The sequence below is a fragment of the Eurypyga helias genome, unplaced genomic scaffold, assembly GCF_000690775.1.
Source record: "Eurypyga helias isolate BGI_N326 unplaced genomic scaffold, ASM69077v1 scaffold13204, whole genome shotgun sequence".
NCBI classification, from domain to species: Eukaryota; Metazoa; Chordata; class Aves; order Eurypygiformes; family Eurypygidae; genus Eurypyga; species Eurypyga helias.
In genome coordinates, this window is record NW_010245693.1 from 129,620 (window position 1) to 151,468 (window position 21,849).

The 21,849-nt window shown below is 41.0% G+C and overlaps 1 protein-coding gene across 1 annotated transcript in view; it reads left to right on the forward strand.

Moving 5' to 3' along the window:
• Nucleotides 1–21,849, forward strand: part of KIF26B (kinesin family member 26B) — a gene marked incomplete at its 5' end in the record, with an annotated part of 168,232 nt that overhangs the window by 123,785 nt on the left and 22,598 nt on the right. The window lies entirely within an intron of this gene.

Consider the following 21,849-nt stretch of genomic DNA (forward strand, 5'->3'; position numbering starts at 1 on the left):
GGGGAAAGAATTATTTTCTCCACAGGAATGTCAGATATCTTCATAAAAATTGGAAAGGGGTACTTGCAAACCCAAGGAAGAGCAAGGGAGTCAGCTTCTACCCTGACCAAGTTTGACAGGACTCAGATCTGCTACAGGAGGAGGGTTTTCCTAAACTGCAGTAATTGTTAGTGCCATTTTTTTTTTTTTTAAGAGCATTTCAGCTTTATATTAGTGCTGCATTATTTGCCTCTGATTTCCAAGATGAATGTGTTTTAAACCCTCAAATGAATATCCATTTGCACAAACTCCAGATACTGGTTTATATAGCTCACTATTCAAAAATTACTCTAGTTGCTAGGCAACAGGGGTGGTGATAAGTCATGGTAATGCTGTTTTGGAAATAATCATTTTTATACATTTTAATGACTATGAGAATGTAAGAAACCTGTTTAGAAAAGTGCAAGGCTATATGAATTTCTCTTTCAGAAATTGTTGCTTGTTTTATTTAATAGGCTTCTCTCTTAATGTGCTATCCCAATGTGCTAGTGTTTCTGGAGGCGCTCTATATTTTGGACTACATGCTTATGCTTATCCAAGGAGGGAGTCTTGTCTGTGAAATATATGAGTGTGAGTCAAAAGCATGAATTTTATTCTTGGCAATTCTGCTTCTCTGTCATATGGTTGCAGCTCCTACCAGATCTTACATGCTGGCATTGGGGTTTTTTATCCTATCTGTAGAAAACAAAACAGAATTAAGTGACTGGTGCGAGGTTGCACAAAAGGCTTAGTGGGAGAGCCACCATGTTTTAAGATCTAATCTAATGCTTTAACCATGGGCTAATCCATTCTTTCATTCTGCATGACCTTTGGAAAATAATTTATTTCTGTATTTATTTATTTATTCCCATTTATAAAACTTAACTACAAAAAACTCAAGTAGGACTTTGTAAAGGGCATTCAGACTTGGCAAAAATCACTACTTACATTTTAGCTGTTGCTAGGACTCCATTACCCTTATTTTTTCACTTTTTTTTTTAGAGTTAAGGACTCACATAGCTATCATAATGGGATGAAAAATCTGGAGGTTTTTTATAGTCAAGGGTAGACTCTTAATCCTATTAATTGAAGAGTAGAAAAAGGAAAATGTTGGATTATAGTATTCCGGTATAAAATATAAGCCTAAAGAATATGCTGCATATCAGCTATTTTCTTTTAATTGTTAGTTAATTATTGGAATAAAAAGAAAAATGAGGTTTGGATGGATCCAGTAATTGAGATTTTTTTTTTCTTGGTTAAGTGGTTGTATCTATGTGCAGGTTTCATCTGTGTAAAAACCCTGTGTTTGAAGAGAACTGGGGTCCCAGACATCTTCTGTTTATACATCTTGCCTTTGCATTGATAGCATGAGTTAGATTATTTTTCTCAGAAGTGTCAGTGAAAACTTTTTAGGAAGACATAAGGAGAGCTAAAAACCAGTTCACAATACAATTCTTATGCAATAACTTGTATTAGTACTGGAGTTTTTTATCTTTATTTGTGAGTTCATACTGAGTCTTAGTTTTGTTTATTGATTACTTCATCAGCCCCTAAACCTAATTTTTTTTTTGAGTGATTTCAATCACTTTTGCTTTCCACCATTGCATCCAGTAGTCTGTTTCTTGCTTTTGCTTCTCCTCAATGAGAACATGGTACAAAGACCACAGAAAGCCTCAGAAAGAATCTAGTGCTGCCTTTGCAATCTCCAATGTTTTGGTGTTAATTTAGTATTTAATGCATTAGAAGTGGACTAAGAACTGGTTTGCTGTTTTACCTGTAGAAATGTGAGAGCAAGTGAAGGGGAAATAAAGTATAGAAATGAGGACATGAGTGACAGCTGAAACAGAATCACAGGACTGGGAAATATCCCAGATGAGTGGGAGACCTCCAAGACACTCTGAGATAACATGTAGAGGCGGCAACAATCCACAGAGAAGAACTGGAAAGCAAAAGAAAAAAAGAAATTAACCTATTCAAAAAGAGGAATAAGCTTAAGAAATACCCTTGAATGATCCAGTTGTAGGAGAGCAGTCTATAAAGATTTTGTTGAATGGGAAATAGTTCCAAATTAGATGTCAAGACCAGGAGCTGCTCAGAAACAAAACAATTTTTCCATGATAGTGGCAGACAGGTTGTATGGACAAGGGCCTGGGCTAACAGCCACTGAAACCACTGCAGCAATGCCATATTGTACCAGCTGAGGCCCTGGCCTTAGGTGCATGCTCTTTGACATTAGCCAGAGTGCTTTGGCAACATGGAAGAGCAGTGCAGTCGCCAGCAAGAGGTAGGCACTGAAACACCGTGAGCACAGATATGAGTATTTGCAGTATCTGGCAATTACTTTCATCTTCATTTTTTGGTTATTTTTTCTGTAGTTAACGATTTTACTAGATCAAATTTCTGACAATTTTCTTCTTTATTTCAGGGTACTACACAAAATAGATGGAATCAGGGATGCACAGTGTGTGAATGTAGAAAAATTTCTTCCATTTTATTAGAGTAATTTAATCTGCAACCCAAGAGCATGAGGATAACAGATTTTGCATGCTCCAGCAATCACTGTTGGGTGTTCATCAACAATGCACTTTATTGTAGGACAGTTGGTATAGCTGACAATGAGGATTTGAGCTTTATCTGCAAATGTCTTGCAGTACGGTGTTTCATCATCAAGTCGATGAGAGATAGTAGACAAAATCCTCAAGGAATGTTTCAGTGCCATTCCCCAGCTTTGGGTTTTCATCTCAGTTCTGCCAGCCTGGTAACATGATAATTGTTGGAGCAGAGGTGTCTGAGTGCATGTGTAATGGATGTTAGCGAGTTTGTTGCATTTACTGGGCCCGATCTTCTGTTCTGCCAGTTTTACGACAGCCCTCAGCTGACATGGCTCCATTCTGCAACTACTGTTCAAGTGGCAAGAGTCAGGCCTCATGAGCTAGCTTTTTTAACGCTCTTTGAACCACTTGATGAATCACTACTTTGCAGATATTGTAACAAGTAAATAATGATGGACTGCAAAATGAAATGAAAAGGGAAGTGCTTGTGGTTTATAGTCAGATTTAACAGCAATTACTAATTGCATTTAAATAGCCATTCCTATCAGCAGTGTATAGCTGCATCATGGAAGGACACTACTTTGGTCCTGGGCCAGCACAGACGTGACTGGTAATGAATGAACAAGCAATCCAGTAGCGTGCAGATATTGCTGAAATATAACTTCAGTGGGACACAAATAGGCCATTGGGGTGATTTCATACACAAATGAATCTGTACTTAATTCATTAAAATGCCATTTTGAACCTTCAGTTAGGGTATTCAGCAGCTTATTCTCACCTGTTCCACCACTGGTTCAGGCTCAATTGAACATTAATACGTTTTCTCCCGTGAAAATGTGGTGATAATTCATTTCATGTATAATTGAACAATTTTAAAATCATCATATTCTTGGAATAACTAGCTCTTGTGCAATGCAGCAAATTACCGAAAAGTGTGTAGTAATATTTATTAACTTTATTTCATGTTTTTCGTTATCTCCAATTTCTTGAATAGTTGCATATGGATATGATCTGTGAAATTAACTTCCGTTTCTCTACTTACCCTTCCTTCCTTGAAGAAAACCTGTGTGACTTGGGGCAAGAGAGCAGAGATATCCCACTGCAGATGACCAAAGAAAATAACTTTTCTTTGTATAGTGCCAGTATGTAGTCCCTTGTTCAGACTTGAGCATCTCAGCACTAAGAAGAGGTTACAGGCTGCACAGAATTTAAAAAAGAACCAAGAATTGTTATGAATGGGCTGAGATGAAAGGATTACTCACCTGGAAGAACACTGTGACCAAAATAAAGCTTCATAGCTTGCAGGGAAATGGAGACCTCAGAGAGGGGAGTTGACAATTACCCTGTAGTATTTCAAGGATACGAATAAACACAGGAGGAGAGAGGTGTTTCTGGTGAGACAAAGTGGCAGAACGATTTCTTATCCTTAACTAGTGAGACAGAAGAATATAAACTTGAAAGCATCCTAACAGTGATTCCTGTTAGACAATGGAGTAAGTTCCCAAGAGCTGAAGTGAACACTTTGCAGGTAGAATGATTTAAAAACAAAATAAACATATAACCAACAAATATCAATTAACAATGGCATGATAAACAGTTCCAGACTGGTTAGGGACTAGGCTCATGCAATTTCAGTGCAGAATTCTGCAGCCAAATCTTTAGCAATTTTCAATAGCTGTACTTCCATTTTGATAGTTTACCTTCATTCTTGTTTGGAAAGTGATTGGATATGGCAGGCAGTTATATAAATAAACAATAAAACATGTTCTAGTATGTCTACTAGAATCTCTTGTGCTTTTAGGAGTCTGAAAACTAGCAGTCAGCTTGTTTGTTACACTTGCCTGGCAACAAAGAAATCCAGAAAGTACCAGCGGTGTCTTTCTCAAGACTGCCGTAGAAGGGATATGGGATGTCCAGTCTATTTCTGTGCCAGATTATTTAACTCAGTTAACCACTTCTGTTCCTTCATCATTTAGTTACACTTTTTTTTTTCTTTTAAAAATCTCTTTTTCTTTGAATTGCAAAATCAAGTTCTCCCAGTGCTTGATCCGAAACTCCATGTAAGTCAATGGAAATCTTTTTATTTACTTAAACCCACAGATTAGGAAACATGCTTATATCTAATTAGATGAGATAATCCTTAAATCCTTGCTAAGGGATATGGTATACCATAGTTCATGTTCAGTATTTGATAATTAACGGCTTATTTGTTGAAAGAAGCAGTATGTGGTTAAGTGTTACCTAGTGATTAGTTTTTCTGGGATTGCAGGGGATGTGATTGATGGAATTAGTGAATGTGAAAACTGGAAACTTACAATCATCTGTTGACTGGTTGCAAATGGGTCTGTGACCATAAACCTGGAGCTCAAGGTTTATACAGGAACTTGTCATGTAAATAGGGATTTGTGGCTACTGAGGTGGCACAAGCAGGGCTGTTTGATTTTCCTTTTCAATGTATATAAGTAATATTAGTGACTTTAACTTAAAAATAAACAAAAACTTGCTTACATTTTCTGGGCAATTTTTTCCTCCATACTCTCTCTTTTCTTGAACTCTGTTTAAAAACACCACCTCCTCAATGGGGTGGCAGGCCCTAGAAGCTTTGAAGAGAATTGCGTGATTGTAAATGGAGAATATTTCAACCAGTTTGTCTTGTTGCTTCAAGAGCATTTGAACGGCATTGCAACTGCCAGATGTTTTTTTCCACACAAACTTCTGGAGAAGTTCTTATTTTCCTAACATGTTTGAGAGGAAAGCAAGGAAGACATCCCTCTTGTGCGCTTCGGATACCAGCTAGCTTCTGCTGGATGATCAAAGTCTTCTGGCTGGTGGTTGCCTCCAGGCCTGTACACAATGAACAGATGTGAAGTGAATTTTTAAAAATACGTGTTGATTTTTCAGACTTAAGCAGGGTGGTTAGAAGTATCTTCTGAAATATTAAAATTAGCTCTCTCTTCTGCTGCAGAACAAACTTTTTAGATATTTTAATTTTTAAAATTGTGTTTGTTTATAAATGCTGTTGGGTGACATGCTTTCTAGCAATATGTGACAAGAGTCAGTACAATTAATTTCAGACAGCAGGTTTAACTGTTTTAGTTGTATTTTGTCCTATCTACCCCACCAGCAAAACTCTTCTACCTGCCATATTTAAAATTATTTTCAAATGGGTTCTTTTTGAGGGTGAGTTACTGAATTTTTTCCCTTCCTATTCCTTAGTTTGTGTTCTTGAGCAGAAATAAAGCTTTGCTCATTTTGAAAATCTATGACAAAACATACATCAATACTGTCATAAATACCAGCCCTTTTGGGTCCGTTTGGAGCAGCTGGTTCTGCAGAGCAGGGGACTGGGTAGCAGAATGGCGGTGGCTGTTTCGGGTGCCGTTACAGACCTGGGAGCTATGGAGATAGTCTTCAGTCTCTGGAAACAGAAAGCTGCAGTGGGCAGGGGTATCATATAGCCCCCGTGCCGCATGTGGCAGTCCCTTTGGGCAGTGCAGACTGCACTGGGCGCCTGTGCTGCTGAACTCAGACAGCTGGAGAACAGAGGGGAGCCTCTTACAAGGCGAGCTGCTAAAAGCACCTCATCATCTCTGTGCAAGTGGGACCTGAATCTCCTTGGAGCAGTCTTTCAAGGACTGAACACAATTTTCATGTCTGCCTCCAGCTATAAACAGAGCAGCAGAATCTTTTGTGCTCCCAGGCGGTGTTTCCTCTCTCTTGCAAACAGTTTTCACAGGCTCCATGTGATGTACTTTGAAGTTACACGCCTGTACAGGACAGGAATTAGATGCAGCATCCAGATCTGCTACCCAGTTGGCATGTACCGTATATATAAAATGTTTCCGAAAGTATGGTGTTGGAGAAATAACTGTACTTCTTCAGAGAGAGAGCGGGGTTATTCTAGGAGCTCTGTGCACTCAGTCAGCCCATGCTGACATACACCTCCTGAATCCTGCTCACCTCTCTCATGTGCGGACATTGCTGGAGTGATGGAGGATAGTCCTTCTCATGCCAAAGGGAACTGAGGATAACTGCTGTAGTTGCAATAGTTTACACTGATGTGAAAGAGGGACTGATGGAGGACCAAGGCCGAATAAGATTTGATTCTGAAAGGACATGTCTGTGAAAGAGAACCAACTGGCAGGCTAACACATTGAGCTCCAGTGCAATTTGTGAAACCCTCCCATGTTTTTTTCAGCCAAGGATTGAGGCTGGTTACTGTGGCGTGTGCTTTACAGAAGGACAAGGGTATGCATTGGTAACTTTTAGGGTTTTTGTGTCGTACAGAATGCAGAATAAGTCCGTTAAGCTGGTAACAGATTTTTTTTTTTTTTTCTCGTTAGGTGACTGCTGCTGGTTTGGATGGCTATGTGCTGTGTAATGACATTATAATCAGTGGCTTTTGTGGTTTTGACCTATTCTTGATTGCCGTCCTCTGTGGGTTCCTTTTCCTGGAATCATTTATGTTCGTGTCAGACATACACATCAAGTAGGTTACACAACTGGCAATGTCCTTTGTACCCATTTGCAGGTGTCATGTCCATTCCCCTCACACTCGCCTCAGCGCAGCAAGCCCCATGATGATAAGGGTGTTGTCTGGGGGAAGGCTCTGGCTCATAGTAGGAAGAAAAATTTTCTACCACCATATTTAGGAAAAATGTCCATCTTCTTGCAAATCAAGGGCTATGCACTTAAGACAATAAGGGCTAGAGCACTGTTGAGAACTTGCACAGCATGCTGTCCTTCTGCCATTATTCAAGTTTTGAATTGCACAAGTATAGACCAGCAATGGTTGTGTTTGAGTGGTTGATTTAGAGCCATAATTTGTTTTTTTAAGAATTAATGTGCATTATGACTCTGATCAGGAACCAGTGTTAGGAACTGACTGGTAGGTACCAGTAAACATGGGGCACAACATTGGTGTTGTTGAGTGGAAACTCCAGCACAGTTAGATTGAAGAAAATGAGATAGTCTCTAAATGTGATCTTATGCTGCTTCTCAAATACTTCTGTCATTGCTCTCCATCTGTTTATATTTATTATTAAATATAGAACATATATATCCTATGATGCCCTTAATTTACACAAGCTTTACCGAATGTGGATCAAGTTCCTACCTGTTCCAGCTGACACTGAACCATCTTTAATCCTTTGCACTCATTAACAAGTGGTAACATTATGGAATGCCTGTTCTTTTCCTTCTTATCTCCAATATATTTCAGAAGTAATTTTTATTTATCATATAGTTCTGGCAAATAATTGTCAAGGACTCGTCTTCACTGCTGCAGTATACTTCGTGCATGGTTATTCAGAATCTGAATTCTGACTGCAGTTTCGCAAATGCTTTCATAATCTCAGGCAGGTTGGGGAGAAGGAGGCAGACATAATTGGAAGCCACATTTCTGATTCTAAGTCATTCCTGGGGTCCATAATCCCGTGTTAAAACTTCTGGAAGCTTAACTGGCAGCAGGCAGCCCAGGATGCCTGTTGGGCCATGCTGCTGCCTGAGCTCTCCACAGGACAACAGTGCACAGTGCAGTCACCCTGCCTCTGACATGGCCCTTCTACTAGCAGTAGTCACATCCTTGGCAATCCCCTATGGTAGACTTGTAGGAGACCCACAGGAAACAGTGTCGACTGCTGTCACAGCGCCTGTGCTCCTATACATTCTCTGACACTGTATGTGATGCTCTTTTACATGGTGGAGAAGGTCTAGAGATATGTGAAGCTCTCTCTCGCCTTTTTCTGTTTTCTTTTATATTTGCCAGATCGGAAATGGAATGGTACGTTCTGCTGTGCTAATTGATTAAATGGCATCTATCATGACATAAAGAGATCAAACAGAATTATTTTTTCTCCTGTGTTACTGTTTAAAGCTTTCAATTCTACTCAGTTCATTAGCGTATAATTTTCAGAAGAGCTAGCCAGAAGGTCCCTAAATAAAAATTAGTAGAAAAGATTAGCTAGGAAAGCTAGACTGGTAATGAGCTGTTGCACTATGGTAATGTGCTAGGTTTATAGTTCATATCTAGCCCTAATCAGTGATAAGTGCAAGTTGTCAGCATTTGATAGCTAATTGGTGTTTCTTGGAATTACACTGCAAGAAAAACACTGAAATGAAAATAAAGCTTTTCTTCATATATGACAAGTTAAGAGTTAATTATAAATGCTTTGGTTACAAACATCTCTTAGCTACACTGTATGCAAATCTACTGTGCTGGGGGAAGATTCATCGGTTGTCAAAATTTCTTTGGTCTGTTTTGGGTCATTGTTACATTTTTGAAATGGGTACAGTAGCAGCTTTGAAAACAGAACAGGACCTTTAAACCATTTGCTACATATTTAATATGTCATACACCACAGAAAAAAATAACTAAACCTGAACCACTGCGAAATATTAACAATGCAATAATGACTCGAACTCTCATAACAGCCCGTTTGTTATTGATTGTATTTACTCTGTGTTCATTTGAGAACTGCTGTCCTCCCACAGAATTAATTGGTCATAAAATCATAAAATGGATCTGAAAAATTATAAAACTAGAATAATCTAAGCCACAGGATATGAAAGACTTAAAAGCCTGGCTAACTTGACATCTGTGAGCTGAGATTTCTGTCATTGCACTGCTATAATTAGGTGGCTCTAATCACTCTCATGATGCTGATACGGGAAATGTCCTGTCTGCCCTCAGTAGCTGGTGGTGAGAATGACTGCTATGTACCATGTTGTGCTTCAAAACTGTGAAGCCTGACAAGCTCTGTGAGCAGGAGGCTCTGACATGTGTGCTCCAAGCGATATTTAGCCACCTTCTGAGAGGCTGAAGCATACATGATCACATCATCTCGTTACTAGTAATCCAAATACATTTTCAATTGGCCATTTAATTGACCATTTCCAATCAGATTTAACACAGGGACAGGCCTTCAGATACCTGAGGTCTGTGCAAGACTCCTGGGACTGGGAGAGGAAGAGGGCAGAAGCAGGGTGGGCCATGAAGGTGTGAAGCCAGTGGTTACCCGCTCTGTTGTGTACTGGCTCGCCAACCAGACTGAGCATAGTGCCGGCCAACCGTCACACACAAGCTGACAGGGAGAGAGGAAGGGGCTGCGGCTGGAGGAGATGGGTTGGGTGGGATGTGGCAAGGCAAGGTCACAGGGACTATGCAAAAGCAGGGACAGCAGAAGTGTAGGAAAGAGGGGAACACAGGACACAAACCCACAGGAAACTAGTCTTCATTAATTCCTCTATTCATAGAACAAGTTGTTCATTTATTCAGATCCTCACCATTTGAAATGCAATTAGATGAATATTTTCATATACAGTCAGCAGACAAGCCCTTCTCTAAATGATTTGCTCATCAGTGTGTATGGAGGAGGAGGGATAGAGATAAGAGAGGAGCTTAAATGAGTTCACTGCTAGATCATCTGAATTAAGTGATCAATTTTTGTTACTGAAATAGCTGCAAAAGTTAACACTGATGTATTAAGAAAGTCCCACTAGAACAAAAATTCACTATTAGCATTCAGATGTTAGAAGAACAAATCCTGAAGGTCTGAGTTACAACTCACTTTAGACTAAACCCAGCCAACACATATTGCCTTCTCAGAGGGCGAGCCTTGAAATATCTTGACTGTTCCCAAGACAGGGAAATCTGGAACAACTGTCTGTACGTTTAAATCCCACACTCCTCCCAAAATGGGGATACATTTTGATACAACCCTCACCCTCTGTTTTATGCAGACATGGTACCTAATGTCTGAATGTCTAGGTGAAAGAATAGTGGTAAATGTAATCTGTCTAGACCTGAGTAAATAACTGAATTGGTGTCCCCTGAGAAATTACTAGTTAAGCTGAGGAAGAGAAGGAGCTGTAAGATGATGCATCTGGTAGTGAAGACTGATGAGACAGCAGTAGCTAGCATTGAAGTGGGAGCTGTCAGAGGGTAGGGAAGTTCTTCAAGGACCAGTTTTGGGAGAGATTTTACTGGGTGTTATTACCAGCAGCCTTGACACACAAAGCAGGAGAGTGCTGATCATAGTGGCTGGTTACCCAAAGCTGAGAGCCGTCATCTATACAAAGGAAGATCAGAACATAGGATGGGAGCTGCGGTGGGACCTCGAGGGCTACAGTAATAGAAATGGCACTAATGCAAGGGCCTGCCCTCATGGACTGCTGACAATTTCTACCAAAATCTGGGAGGTCAACAGCTAGAAGGTGGGGTGGAGGGTGTGCATTGATTTAGGCACATTGGTTTTGTTAATGACTGCAGGTGTCCACAGCTGATGTAACAGTAAGAAGGTAATGAAATCTGACAACACATTAGTAATGACAGCAGGAAAATAGTAAAGCCCTTATGCAAAAGACTAGGGATTCCTCTCCTGGAAGCAGCTCTGGTCACACATATGGATGAAGGATGAATTCAGACTGAAACAAGTACAGGAAAGACTGGAAATGGAAGAAGGATAGCTTTTCATGTGAGAGCAGAAGAAACTAATATGGCTTGCATACCCAAATAGAGTTAGGGAATAGAGAGAGTGTGAGAAGGGGTGCAAGTATGTCTGTACACGCGACAGAAACATTCTCATCCCTGGGGAGTGAGAACAATGGAAACTAAAGGGCTGTGTTGGAGCATGGGCAAATAGGGGAGTGGATGGCTTCCAGTGTGCCACTCTGTAATGGAAGTGTGTGTGGGCACACACTAGGAAGCCCTAATGTTTTTAACCATTGGTTTTCTAAATGCTTAAGGAGGATTATATAATTCTCTGTACTGGGTAGGGGCAGGAACTAATAATTCACAGTTTCTTCTCGCCCCAAGTATCACCTTCATGTTGATGACAGCCCCACAGAGATCAGGCTCATAGGACCAAACAATGCATTTATCTTTCCTCCTCCTCCTTCAGTGATTGCTGTACATGGTCTCTCCTTGACAGAATGACTCTTTTCTCTTGGCCTCTCTTGTGTTGGGGGTTGGACTAGATGACCTTCAGAGGTCCCTTCCAACTCTTACCATTCTGTGATTCTGTGTCTCCAGACACATCAACCAGGGCTGAGTTGATTAGATGCCAAAGAACACTTTTCCCCATCCTTAGGAGAGCACAGCAGGCATGCGGAGAGGATTCGGGGAGGAGGCCACAGAGCATCTCTGTAAACCACTATAACCTAACAGTAAGAACATAAAAATGGTCATATTGATTCAGGCCAGGTGTCTTTCTAGTGTCCTGTCTCTGTCTAAATTCAACAGCAGATGCCAAGGAGAGAGTGAAAGACCAGAATGAGTTCTTTGCCAAAATATTTTTGCGGCCTCAACTATTTTCAGCTGCAGGAATTCCTGAGCTTCAGCAGTGGCTTTGTAAACAGAAAGGGACCTGCCAGTCATGTTGTAAATGAGTCCTGTTTGAGGCTTTTTGAAGACGGTTGAAGGTTGAAAGGAGCTTTTTATGAAAGACTAGCTCAGCTTGTCTTTGAAATTTTGTTTTAGTGCTTCTGGGATTTTGAACAGCTAACTCTTTAATAGATATCTTTTTATAATTTAAAACTAAATACATACAAACATTAGTAGCTGTGTATTGCTTTCTGGCACTCACAAGTCTGTTATGACTACCAGCCTTGTAGAGAGGGAGCTATTGACATGTCTATACTAAAATTTACAGGTGATTATCTGGACATAATAGATACCTGTAGCACCCTAAAGCATCTCTGGTTACTTCAGGTAAAACTACAAGCTATGTAACAATTACTAGAAGGTAAGTTTAAAAGAGTTCCTTTCCTTTGCTGCCACAGGCTATTAAGAGATCTCCGAAGAGATGGAGATATAAAAGCCTATACAGAAGCTTGTCTAATTAATGGTATTATAGTGGGCAAAATAAATAGAAGAATCCATTTTAAGGGGGAGTGAATCTTCAGATAACATAAAAAATGCATGCGCATCATTAATATTTTAAATTGCTGCATAGATGAAGATAAATATATTTGATACAGCCTATCTCCAAATGGTTTTAATGGAAAATATATATACATTAAAAATCATTATATATTTATTTGGCCACTTTTACTTACAATACATAGGACTTGTATGGAGACTGGGGTCTCTCAGGTTTTATTTGTCCTTTGTGAATAAAGTATAATGGAGTGTGAGATGGGTAAATGAACCAAACATTTAGTATTCTTGTGCCTCTATAGATGACAAAATTCCCACTGCCTTGCAGCAACTGCTAGATTTGGCCCTGTGCTGCTAAAAATGTCATCATAAAACTGCCTTTGGTTCCACAGTTTAACTTCATTGCCATGTATTTGACTTCAGAAGAGACTATTTTATTCGTTATCTCATGTACTCTGTCACTACATCTGTAAAAGCTCAGTTCAGACCCTGCTGAAGCTTACAGGAGCCATTCTGTGGATTTCAGTGACAGATGGGTATGGACCACAGTGCCATGGGTTTCAGTTCATAGAATCTCAGTTCTGGGGCTTGGGACTTCACCAAAACCAGACATGGGTGGAGTTTTTTTCATCTGTGTTCTTTAATTGCCATGCAGGAAAACATCACCACTGGTCTCACTCAGTCTGTCTCATTGCATCTCTAAATCAGCATTGTGTGACTAGCTCAGTCCATCTGTGGGTGAAAGTTGTTGCTATCTGGATGGCCATTCATTTTTCTGTGAAAGGAGTTTTTGGTCTCTCTCCAGTTTCTAACAAGCTCACCTCACCCCTGGTGATAGTAGTACAAATATAGAGGCTAAGGACTTACAGGCTAAAGAATTCTGTGTTCATCAGGTTCTGCAAACATTGTTGCAGGTGTCCAAGAAACTTATTTTGACCCTGAAGCTATACATTGAATGGTAAAGCGAATGGAGTCTGTGAAATGAAACTGGCGTTCTAGTCAGTTTTGCTTTTTAAAGAAAGTGTAAAGGAGAAACCCAGCTTTCTTACTCTTACCAAAAGAGAAAGAATGTGTAAAGTTAGACAGCTAGGTCCCTACTTAGCCACCCTATTACTTACCCAGAGTTTTTGGAATGAGGCGGACATGCACACTGTCTAGGTTGTGTACATACTAGCTGTGCCTGCCAATGGAGTATTCCTAAATAACAGTCATTGGTTTTAGTAGATGGTTTAGAGCTGAGCAACTGAAACCAGTGTGTCCCTAACTGATAAAAAGGAGATAACACCTAAATAATTCCCCTGCTTTGGAACTTGCTTCCCCCGCTTGATTCCCATTTTAGGTTAGCACATCACGTGACTGCTGCAAAGACCATCTAACTTGCCAGTGGATAGGGCTTGCTTCTTTTAGGAGCTTTTAGCAATTTTCATGCTACTTTGTGAAGCAGAGTTTGGAGCTATATGTGAAGAGCAACTTGAAAATTGAATACCAGAGGTGAAAGCATGATTTGAGGCTTCTGACTGTTTATTTTGCTTTAATGCTGTCAGTTTAATATTTTCAGGGCTTTACTTTGTGTTTTGGCAACTTATAGTCAGGATCTACTTTCATATGAGTGCATATTTTTTGGTCTGTTGATCTAAACGAACAGTTTTGAGAGTATCAGCATTGAGAAAATACTGTTTCTAACAATTCATCTCTAAATTTTGACCTCTAAAAGGGTATAAATACTGGATGAAAGTTCCTCTGTGGTTGGGAATTACTTTCATTTGTGTGCTTTCTCTGGTGTGTTCAAGAGTGGAGCTTAAGGAGTTTCAGTCTTATTTCTGTGGGAGCACAAATAAGATTTCCCTCTATCTACCCAGCCATCAATTCCCACAGCATTTTCAGAAACTTACTAACCTGAGTCTCTTAATTTATTTTCTCAAGGTTTCTTCAAATCGGCCAACAGGCTAAAAGTTTATTGCTGAAAGTGATGAGACAAACTGGCACTCAGGTGCATAGGCAGTATGAAGCCTAACTTTCTTTGGGAGTAGGTTTAGTGAGTGACATAGATGAATTGTATAATTTTCCTAATATTGATGACAGTCAAAGCTTGTCTTCTTTTTTCGTTTTTTCCTTTCCACACAGGAGTGTGTGGGCTTTCACTGCCTTGTGCTATAATGCTGTGGGCTGAAGGGTCTAGGAGCTCAGCATGTAAAATCTTACTTATCGAAATGCAAATAATTTTGCTGAGTGACCTTCCCAGTTTACTGGAGATGCCATCTATTCACACTACTAACAGCGCCAAGTGGAGTGGTTTCTAAAACTGAGCAGCAGTCAATTTATTTTCAGGTACCACTCCATTTGGTATTGCAATTAGGATAACTAGAGCTGCTCTCCAGCACAGGAAACCGCGCTGGAGATTTGGTCATGCGGCCAAATCGTTGGCATTGTGATGAAGGAGTGTACACTACTGCTGTCACTACTGCAGATCAAATGAGCCTATCCAAAGTGAAGTAATTATCCAATCCTCCCAACAGATCATGAATATGCACGGATCAATTACAGACATTTGAAGTTAATTTTCGTTTGAGGAAATAACCCTGGTATTCCACTCTCGGTACATGTGAATCATAACACTTCTTGCAAGCAAAGCGCAAAGCGCCATAGCTTGTTGCTGGGGCTGACGGGCACCACTGTGTGCGCAGCAGCAGTCTGCTTCCGGCCAGGCAGCCCGGGAGGCCTTTCTGTTCCCCACTCCAAATTGCCATGGTGTATTCCTGGGGGCGGCAGCCGAAACAGTCACCTAGCTGCCTGGGACACAGGTATCGCAAGAGCCGTGCCAGCCTGGTAGGCAGGTGCTTGTTGTTCATGCTGACAGGGGAGTTGAGGAGGCCCCTCTCTGCAGGGGCTGTCACCGGTGGTGGCACATGTGGCCCTGGTTGATGACACTGGCAGCGGCTGTGCTGTGGGGAGTGGAGGCCTTCTGAACCTCCCCCCCACCCCGGCTTAGCTTCTTGAGTACAGGGTGGGAAGCCCTGCTTTCCTCAGCCGTGCTCACGAAGAATGGCATGTCCCATGGGCCCAGTCCTGCACATGACCACGGGACCCCATGGTGGCAGCAGGAGCTGGGGTCAGCAGTGCGGCGAGCAAAGACCCTGAGCAACCAGAGTGGATCCTGCTCTTCATGCTGATGGAGGGGAGTTGGAGATGGCCTTGCTGGGCGTCTCTTTGCTGTGCTGAGACCATCACCCACCCAAATTACCCACCAGAGGGACTGGTGTGAAGGTCGTTTCCAGAATTGTCCTCACCAGATGGTCAAGGGATGTTTCCTCATGTTTCTTTCTTGCTATGTGTTTTCTCCTATGGCTGCCCTAAAGTCACAGGTGCTGGCCAACCACTCTCCACCCCTTCCCAGTGCTCCCACTGCCCTGCCAGGACACAGACAACCTGGAGGAAAGGCAGGCAGGTGCCTAAGTTGCTCCAGTTGCTCTTCAGCACCAGATATGCCTGTTGCCTTCTCATACAAAGTGACCAAATAGCTTCATAGAGATAAGATGAGCTAAAATTGTGGTTGCTGTAATGCTTCTAAGTAAGGGACCCGAACAAGGAGCGGGATGGGGGCAGGGAAGGTTTTTTCCTTCCCTTTGTCAGTGTATCTTGGTAGAAGTTAGCAAGAGCCTGACCACATGCAGAGTCCTTAAATTATTTGAAATCTGGATCATTATTGATTTTAACTGGTGATTTTTCTTTCTCCTGTAAATCACAGTCTATTTACTGCTCAGGTTTTCTTAACCAGTGGCACTGCTGATTTTGGGGAATCTGGCTTTAACTCCAACATATAGTTGCTGAGCCTAATTAGCTCCCTGGATTAATTGAACTGTTCTTCGGCTAGGATTTATTAGGAGCTGGAACTGTAATGAGACAGACCACTAAGATCCTTTTCCTTTTTGATTATCTTTGAGCTTTGTTTGTGCATTTTTTATGGTTGCTTATGAATGATGTTTGGGTCTGTGCTGGGAGTTGGAGTACAGAGAGGAGAGGGATCATTTTGTTAATTTTCAGTGCAGTTGTCTCTCTGAAACCATCATGGGTCCTCAGCAGAGCTGCCCTCCCATCCCTCCCAACCACCACCTGCCTTCCACCCCAAAAGTTGCTCTTGCTTTAACTTTAAAGTACATCTGGATCTCTGAACTCTCATTTGAGTAACACATTGGCCTGTAAATAACAGTTTGTGTTTTCATTTTGATATTGCACATTGCAAAGTGCACCTGAATCAAACCACGTAAATTCATGTAGTTGAGGCAAAGACTGTGAGAAAAATTTTTTTTTCTTTCATTGGTTGAATGATTTAAATGAAGCTGGCACTGTTTTAGCTCCACTGATGGCACAAGGCAGAATGGGGAGATAAAGGGGACATCTTTTTCTGAACTTGCCCCCAGGGCTGGCATAACAGTGTGCAGTTCAGACCTGGGCTGGCAATTTCAGAAACCATGGACTCCTTAATATGTAAGGAAAAGTGGAGTTGGGGTGTGATAGTGACCTCTTTATTATGAGATAGTTCTACTATCAATAAGCTTGAATTGATAAAATCAGTCAGTGGGGCCTTCAAAGAGTTGGGCATTTTGTCATTTTTGGATAACATACTCCTTGGCTGTTTTGTAGTCTGTTTAAGATTCATCAGCTTCAGGAGCAACTTTTGTACAAAAGCTACAGGTCTTGGATGAGCCCCTTTTATGGTGAGAGGGACAATGTTTCAAGGAGTCAGAGCAGCTGGAGCTATTGGGACTCTGTCTTTCTTTCATTTATTTTCTTTTCTGTCTGGTGAAAAGAAACAAAAGATGCTGTTTTTTTCATCTGCCATGAGCTCATGTGTTGTTACAGGCACGAGGATTGTTCTGCAATATGAAATTTGCATAGTTAGGCGCTTAAAAGACAAGAATTATAGGTGGGAACCCCCTACATTTTATATACATTTTGTAATACTAGAATTCAAGTATAAGTTCCTGGTACTCCATACTTGGCTGCAACAACTCCTTTCTCTTGACTGCTTCAGTGTCACATCCCTTCCAGATGTGGTTGTGATTTTCCCAGCACATGAACCTGAGCACAGTATCCCCTCAGTGTCATCCTTTCAGCTGGGTCCCCCTTCCCCAGTGCAGCGAGCACAGCTTTGTGGGCTGTTCTAGTGAACCTCATACAAGATAACTAACTGCAGTGGCAGTGGAGACTTCCACTTTGCTTAATTTTCCCTTTAAGGCTAGTCAGCTTCCACCTGGAATGAGTTCATTATTTCCCCAGTGCCCCATATCACCAGGTGAAGGATTCCCCAGGTTAAAGGTCCAACACGTTACCCATCTTTCCCCAACTGCCTCACTTCGTTCTGCTTAACAAAGCCAGGCATACATGGCTGAACTACTGCGGGCTTTATCACTCCACCTGGCCTCATTCTCCCTGTGCCTACACACACTGCTCCCATTTCCTCTCTCCTTCTGTCAAAATTATTAACAGAAAGGAAAGGCATAGCTAAGCAAACTATACTGGTTCATCATGAACCCAGCTGTTACACACCTGTAACATCCGCTATTGGGTTTGTGCCTTTGAAGCTATAAAGTGTCCTCTGAAGAGATTATTTCCATGCAACAAGAGCCAAAATCAAGTGGAGTATTTATGTGGTTCCCTTGTTATGTGAGCATTTATTACTACGAATAAAGCAGTGCATCAGTACAAGGCAGCAGACCTAAGACTTCAGGATCAAAAATAACTGCCATAGTTACTGAGATTTTTCCTTTGACATACCTCTATAAATAATTACATTACAAGACACCTGAGGGCATACATCATCTGATCCTGTAAAAATAATACCTTGAGGGAGTTGACAACTTTCTCCTTTTGGCCAACTGCCTAGGAAGACACTAAGGTATATGATTAATAGAGAGAACAAACACACACCCTTCCACGTCCTAAAGCTTAATTATAATGCTGTATTATATCTCTTGTGGAGTGTTACTATTTCGTTTCCTGATGGTGCTGCTGTTGTCACTGAATAACCAAAATCCTCATAGGAATGGGGTGAGAGGAAATGGAAGACAAAGAAATTATTTGTTATTAAGGTGGTGGAAAAAAAACACCAAACAAAGCACATAATAGAATTGGTTAAGTAATTCCACAGAAAAATCATTATTCCAAGATTTTAGCTTGGTCTTCATCTGCAGTATTCCCTCCTTTTGTGGAACAGTCCTGTGTGTCTCTCCCATACAGAGAATGAGATGCTGGGCAACGAAAACTCCTGTGAATTTCCTGAGCGCAATATTTATTCTTATTGCTTCATTTTCTATTCATGAATTCTATTTTGCAGCCCTAAACAAAAGCGATTACCATTCGCCTCTTTCCTGTGTAGCTCACTTCAAACACATTGCTCTCACGGATTCTCATAAAGCTGAAGGACGTGACAGAGGAAGATCCAGGAAGGCACTGCCCATGCTATGCCCTCTCACCCTGCCCTGCACATCACTTGGGCAGTGATGCTGGAGACTGGCATAGTCTGGTATAGCTGGTTAGACCACAGAAGCAGGAAATGGAGCTCTGATGGACTGTTTAGGTGAGGAGCTGGGAGTGAGGATCATAGTATGGGAATGAGAACAAGTAAAAAGGCTGGATGACGAAAGCCTAGGATGGACACTGCTAGAAGATGACAGGATTGTCTGATGAGAGAAGAGCATGGCAAAAAGGATATGAACACATGACAGCACAGCTTTCCTACAGAAAAGATTGCAGTGTTCCTGAATCTCACTGGTTTTCTGCAGGCAGCAAATACTATCAAAACTTCATGGTAAATCTTGAGTCATGTCCTCCTTCTCTACAGCTTGTCCATACAAAAGGTGGCAGCCAACTGCTGCTGCCAGCTAGTCAGCAACAGGTTTTTTTAATATGTAGGAAGGTTCCAGGCTTGCTGATGTCTCATTGAAGTATAAACACAAATCCATATGAAATTACATAAAATGTATCTAATGAAAGCATTCAAATTGTGAAATAAATCACTTCAGGGGCAGGAAATGTCAAAATTAAGATTGTCCTGGCAAACTTATTTTGGCTCCATGGGCTATGCACTGTGTTGTCTTTGCAGGATTCCCTCCCCTCCCTCCCCGTTATCTTCTTCAAGGCAGATAAAGAACCTGCTTTAGAGATGAATCAGGACTGACCAGTGATGTAGTCATTGTCAATAAATTTCTTCCCTAATTTGTATCAGGAGTTGGAGGGCATATGGGAAATGGGACTGAGGGCTGTGGAAGAGCAGGGAGGCATTCTGAAGGGAGTGGGTACCACATTCAAAACTGGCTCTGCCAAATGCATTCCTAAAAATTTTAAATGTGCTATTAATTCTGTATACCTGGTTTTCTGGGTACCCAGATTGAGAACCAGCTGTCCCATTTTCTCTGCAGAAGAAGTCAAAGTTAGCTGTACTTTGAATGTAAATGACTATGTAATGCTTAGTACGCTGAATGAGCGGTGCTTCACACCAAACTTCACTACACTTGGTGAAGTCTTCCATGCTGCAGGTATTATCAGAGGATTACATACTTCATCTCAGAGGCATTTATCAGATACTGCATTGATGAGCTCCACAGGAAAAAAACCCAAACAAAAACCCAAATCCTAAACCAACCCCCCCCCCTTTTTTTTTTTTCCAGACAGAAATGCCATGTCAGCATTCAGAAAAACAAAGCATTTACTTTGTGTCTCACACTGTCTGTCAAGCAAATTTTAGTGAGACATCCAAAATATTTTACCAATATTTTACTTGGTGAGGATAGGGTGAGTTAAAAATTAAACCCCACATTTTTGTGTTAATATGTTCTCTTTGATTTTCTTTTTAGAAGTTAGTAGGTACCATTGTAAGAGATCAGTGAACCTTGAACAGCTGAACTTGTCTAATGGCAATGTCCCGAACTGACAAAAAACTGTTTAGCAGATTTCTTCCTCTTCATTTTATTTTTCAGCATACAGCGGTGATGTGAGGCTAGTTACCTTGTCTAGATGCAGACCGAGGTTGGTAGTCAAGATGCAGACTCTGCTGAATGAGCAAACTCTGGAATTAGAAATCAGTGTTGTCTGGTCTTTTTTGCTGCTGCGTTTCAGGTTTTAATCCTAAACAAATCTGCCCTTTAGTTCATATCTGATATATGTCAGAGGATCATTTGAATTATAGAAAAGGTATTTCTACTGTATCATCAGTCTTGCAAGTGTGTGTTTCAGTACAAGGCAAATGGCACAGATTATTTTATATTCATAATGCATATACCTCTAGGAGAGCCACGCTGCAGTGTGCTGATGCTGGCTGCACGGGTTATGTATTCTCAGGAGACCGACATGCTCAGAATGTATTCTTTTGCCCTTTCCCCTGTTGTCTCATGTTTTGCTATGATAGAAGCACTAGCAAATGAAAGGCTTGTTATTGATTTCTGTGCAGATGTTAATAATTTCCGTGTAACTCTACATTGGAGTGGCAGTAACTGATGTACAAAATTTGACATCTTAATTATTCCTTGATGGAAAGGAGGTCCACTAACCTGAGATACAGCAGCCTATTAACTCTGGATCTGTGGATTCAAAGCAGCCTTAGGTCACAAGTGAAATGAGTGAGGCTGTCTCAGTATAGTCTTTATGGATGTTTGCTTCTCAAAGACACCAGACTGTCTTCAATGTGTCTGGACCACATGGAAGAGGAAATCATGAAACAAAAAATGTTTTACTTCCAGTATTGCTAGCCTAGCTCACGTTGCAAGTAGTGGAAATCACAGGAGAAGCACAATTTATAAGCTCCCCAGACTTATTACTAGATGTATCAAAGAATGCATCCCAAATGATATTGTTCACTCAACCAAAAACAGAGGTTAAAGAATTTTGGTGTTTGTCTGTCAGTCCCATCCAGAAGGCATAGCTTCAGTTCCCAGATGTTGTAGCTTTATGCAGAATTCCCGTGAGCTGGAAATGTTAAGTGTATGCCCAAGGGCACACATGCACCCTAGATGATTAGCAGATACTGAACAGTAAGCGCCAAAAATCTGATCCCAACAGCCACTGAAGGTATTGTTGTCACTGTAACAGGACGACAGTAAAAGCAATTCATTTAGCAATAGGTTAATATCAGGCTGTTGCTTTTTTTACTTTCAGCTATATGTAACTATCATCCACAACCTTTACTGTAGGAGAGGGTCTCTTCAAGAGGATGACATTTCCCAACTAACCATCCAGTTGACCTGTACACCATGTAGCTAAAGCTTTCTTTAAAAATTATATTGTGCATTTCTGACTACAGGATTAGATGACCACCACAGAAGCATTATATATGCATCATTATGCTGTTAAAATTCATATTAATAGTCCAGTCCCAGACAGTCCCACAATAAGGCATCAGCATTTCAA